The sequence below is a fragment of the Petaurus breviceps genome, unplaced genomic scaffold (assembly GCF_028583685.1).
Source record: "Petaurus breviceps papuanus isolate PSGF00001 unplaced genomic scaffold, PetGlider_PUasm1.0 171, whole genome shotgun sequence".
Lineage (NCBI taxonomy): Eukaryota > Metazoa > Chordata > Mammalia > Diprotodontia > Petauridae > Petaurus > Petaurus breviceps.
The window spans coordinates 6596999-6601998 of NW_027185754.1; the positions used below are offsets into that span (position 1 = coordinate 6596999).

The window sequence follows — 5000 nt, forward strand, 5'->3', positions numbered from 1 at the left end:
CTCTCTCTCTCTCTCTCTCTCTCTCTCTCTCTCTCTCTCTCCCTCTCCCTCTCCCTCTTTCTCTCTCTCCCTCTCCTCTCTCTCTCTCTCTTTCTCTTTCTCCTAAAAGCAAACTCAGATCTTCTCATAGCTCTAACAGTTTCAAGAGTTGTTGGTTTCATCCAACATTTTGTGGGGAGGGAAGGAAGGCTATTTTTCTTTCTCTTTTTCCCTTTCTTTTTCTGGGGAGAGGAGACCCGGCTCGTGGGGGAGGGGAAGAGTGAAGGAAGGGAAAAGGGAGAAACTGGACAGTGTGTCCCAAGCGGAGCCGGGATTAGGGAAAGGACTAGAGGATCGGGACTCGATATTCTGGTTACGGATGGGTCTTCTCCCCTGTCCCTAGGGCTTGTGATTGCTGCCTCCTCCCCAGCCCCGCCGCTTCCCTTATACATACCCTACCGCCACCCCTTTCGGTGGACCGCAAATCCTTCGGCTCCGTCGCCCCAAGATAAATCCCTATCCCTTCGTCGCCCCAGTCCTGACTCGGGAAAGGAAGTTTACTTCGTCGTCCGGAGCTTGGCTCCGAGTTGGGGGTGGGGGGGGAGTTTGAAGGGGGAGTAGCGGCGGGAGATGCGCCTCTCCTCTCTTCTTCCCTGCCCCCCGCCCCAGCCCCGAACGCACAAAACCTACATACACCTCCCTCAGGCGGGCTGCCCGGGGTGGTGGAGATAGTAACGGGATCGAGGCTAGGGACTCGTTTGTGGTCCCAGAACTGAGAGAAGGTGAGAGCGAATTCAAGGTCTGCTTGCCGCTGACTTGGCTGGAGCCCGGGGCGCGAGCAGCCTTTTGCCCGAGGTCAATGGGGCTAACTAGAGGTAAGGACAGGGGGTTTAGTTAATTCGATTCCCACTCCTCATCCGCCCCAGCATCTTCTGTGTGTTGGAGATGGGTGGGCAGGGGAATTAGTTTGCTCTTTGGACACTTCGGCTGGGTAGGGTCATCGGGCTGAGAAGGGGCTGTAGAACCTGGGAGAGGGGGGCAGTTTAAACATCCCCCCCATTCTTCCTCCTCCCACTGCAACTAGAAAGTCACTTGGTGCTGAATAAGAAGGAAGTACCGCAAAGTTTGTATGCGAAAATTGGGGTGGGGAGGGAGGTGGGATCCAGAGCAGAGAAATCTACCTTCGGTCCCCTAGTAATACAACTTCTGGGCGTTCTCGGGACTGAGGCCCTGATGGAGGAGGTTGAGGGATCGCCTCCTTGGGATCAGCTTGGGCCGCCTGAGACATCTCGGTTTGGGTCTCCTCAGGCCGCCTTTAGGACAAGGCACAGTCCTCAGCCGTCCAAGCTGGGGTTCTGAATCCTCGATTCTTTTCCCTTTCCCTCCCTGGACCCGAAATTGTCGGGCAGTGGATGGGGATGGGGGAGGAGTTGGGAAGAGGAGACAAGGAGGGAGCTTAGGGACCAGGGCACCGCTCTGAAGGAAGACCTGGGGCCTCTTGTGAGTTCAACCCTACATCAATCTCATTCACACTCATTTTAATACCCCAAATCCCGAGATCCAGAAGAAGTAGGCCTGGCCTTTGCTGTTTTCTGGTTCGGGGTCCGCGTGCCCCTCGGGGCCTAGCCTATCCCCTAAGCTGCCACCTCTGACTCCCGGGAAACTCCCAATAGGTAAAAGGATGCGGAGAAGACAAGCTTACATCAGGGAACCCCCTTTCCACATCCCTCACCCTCACTCTTACACACTGGAAATTCGGGCTTAGGGGAGGGGGTGAAGAAGGGGAACAGAAGATTAAGCGTCCAAAGGTCTCAGAGTCCCGGGTTCGGGTGCTCGCTCTAGAGACCCGGGACAAAGCTTGGGGGTCTGCGCTTGCATATAAATGGAATATCTGTTTTGCAAATATTTTTCTTATTTCCCACTCAACCTAAACCCACCTAGAACCAGGAACCAAGTAAGAAAAGGGAAACTGAAAACACCCCTGAACTTAATCTCCTTCAACCTGTAAATACTTGAGCAATTAACTAATGAACTTGCAGGAAGCAAGTTTTTTTTTTTTTTTTTTTATTATTTGTATTGTTTTTCTACTTTCCCAAATGGTTCTGTAGCAGTCCCCCACAAAGTTTTTGGTGTCTGTTCATTTTCCTTTTTGTGGATGTTGCTACTTTTAAAAGGCATTTTATTTTATTTTATTAAGTTTTCAAAATGCAGGGCTTTAGCAAACCCCATTTGCCAGACTTATTCTTTTCTCTTGCCCCTACTCTGAAATCCTGAATTTTCAATAGTTAATATTTCTCATAAAGGGTAGCATAAAAGAAGTTCACTACCTCATTTTCTTAAGTTTATTTGAGCGGTAAGGTAAGTTAATTAAGTAAATAAGTGAGAGTCAGGGTTTTTTGTTGCTTTTTTTTTTTTAAGTACTAGCAGTTAACTATTAGAAACAAGGTAGGAAACTTCCCTCCCAGCCAGGGTCCTTCACCTCAAACCCCCTCATTCGCTCTTGTAGTAATGGTTCTAAGTTATGGCTTTTTTTACATGCTTGAACAATAAGTTTTGTCGAAGTTGCCTGGAGGGTATATTTTGTAATAGTGTTACAGGATTTAGTAAGTTGTAATAATATTAGTATACAACTAATCCTACAGAGCACCAGCCTTAGAAGAGTGCCTTTCCAATTCACCACACATCAGTTGAGTATATTTGTGAGAAAAATGGAATTTAGTGTTCATTATAAACCTAAGAATTACCATATATATGTGTGTGTGTGTGTCTACGTGGAGACATGTATATTTTTCTTTTAACCTGTCACTTCCATAGATAATTCAGCATCCCACCTCTACCCACGCCTTCTAATCATACTTCAGTCATATTTTTTTGTTTTAAAAATAATTTCCCCCATAAGGCAGTTAAAACATCCAGACGGAAATCAACATTTCAACAAGGATATTTAAGTCTAGAGGCAGGTTTAAATTATGGCATTATGAAATACTGAAGAGATAAAGTTGTACTTTATATAAACAGTTACACATACTCATCACAGCTTGACCTGACCATTTTATATTTGTGTATTTTTTCCCTCAAAATATGACCCAGGAAATCATCTCCCCCTCCCCTTGACCTAGGAAATTTCTTTAGAAGTGTAGGCACAGTTGTTCAAGTCATTTTTGAAGACTAAAAGCTCATATGTATGCCTGGTTACAGAGAAAGTCCTAGCCATCTTTGGGATGTCTTATAACTTTGCTTTGCCAAGGGAGATGAAACAGAAATATATCTTTCTCATCTTTATAATTTAAGTTATATTTTACATATCTGTAGATACAAGAATTATGTCCCAAATAGACTCCTGATTTGGGGGGAGGCAGGGCTTTGAAACTGGCTAATATTAATTTTCATTGAAAGGATATTCAACAAGTGAAGAATCACTGGTCAAAAGATGAACATCCCTTTAAATGGTTGTTTCTCTGGATCAATAGTTCTGAGAAGAAATAACATGGCATTTATATTTTAAATATTTGTGTTTTTCTGGGAATTTTGAATTTCAGTTACTTTTTGAGTGTTTCTTGTTTCTGTGGGGTTTGGTTTTTATTTGGTTGGTTTTGGTTTTGAAATAGGATTAGCTTTGTGGCCTAATTAACCTCCTTCAAATATGAGAAAATGACTTTATTACTCAGAGTTTTTGGGGTAAAGGTAGTTTTGAGAGAAAAAATAGCAGCCATGCATTATAGATAAAATATTTACTCACCCTTCAATATGAAGAATCATAAAAATAAATTCTTCTGTTTATATTAATAATGAATTTCTATTATTTACTGAAGTAATTTACTCATTGTGAGCAGGCTAATGGGCCACACATTGATTTCTAGACCCAAAAGGTTAGTGGGAACTGTAATTAATTGCTTTTTTGGAAAAACCGACACCTGCAAGATAGGGCAATTGAAAGGAATCCATGTTTAGTCAGGCCTGTTTTAAGTTTGCTGCATAATGGAGGACCCCAGAGTGAGAAAACATTCTTTGGCTAAGAAGATGCATTTATACAAGTTTTACAAAACAATTTTAACAATATGTATGACATTATATGTGTATTTCTATATCTTGATATTACATATGCATGTCTCTTCATCTCTTCCCCTGGGGTACTTGTATGTCTAATTTTCTTTGCCGGTACAAGTGGCTGTTTATTGTCTTTCTGTGTTTTTGTTTCTTTAGGCCATGTTGTGTAGCAAGGTGATTTTAAAAGCATAGAGGTCCCTTGGAGTACTTTTTTTAAAAAAGCAAACAATACAAAAAACTCATTTGGAATGAAAACATTCTCTACTTAGTAGAAGTGAGGGGGAAAAGGGGAAGAGAACCAGCTAAGTTTTATGACATTATTACTTAAAACCAAGCACTCCCCAGCAGACAGTATTTTTTTTCTTTTGAAAAATAGTGATTTTTTTTTGTTTTGTTCGTTCGTTTGTTTTTGTTTGTTTGTTTGTTTGTTTGTTTGGGGGGTTGGGGTTGCCTGACATGTCCTGGTGTATCTCACTAACCTTTTTCAAAATCTTCTTGGACAATCAAAAGTTGGACTAGGCAAGTGCAGAGTTTGGTAGGCTGATCTAATATTCCAGAAAAGTTTGTGTGGTAGGGATCGGGGCGTGTGTGACACGAGCGAGGGGAGGAGAAGCAAAAAACAACAAAAAAAAAACCCCACCATGTGTTGAGCTATTTTAACCTTTGCTAGCCCTCTTCCGTCCAAAGGTGACAAGGTCCACATCACAATATGTACTTTAGTATCTTACCAATGACCCCCAAATTGAGTCTTACTAGTCACTTAGCAGGAAGTTAGGAGTTTATTTTAGTTTCACCTTATCTGCCTGGCTTCTTTTGCTAACCTTATTCCCCTGTCACCCTCAGATGCCAGACCCCCGAAGGGGAAGATTGACAGGTAGTTCCCATAGCTCAGTTTTACCCTCAAACAACAGGGATTTAGTTTCTTGTCCCTTTGCCAATGTTTATGTAGTCAAAGTTTAGCTCAAGCCTTAAGG

At 42.9% G+C, this 5000-nt stretch overlaps 1 protein-coding gene across 1 annotated transcript in view; it reads left to right on the forward strand.

Annotated features, from left to right (window-relative positions):
* Positions 1-5000, forward strand: part of SALL1 (spalt like transcription factor 1) — a 15982-nt gene that overhangs the window by 490 nt on the left and 10492 nt on the right. The window lies entirely within an intron of this gene.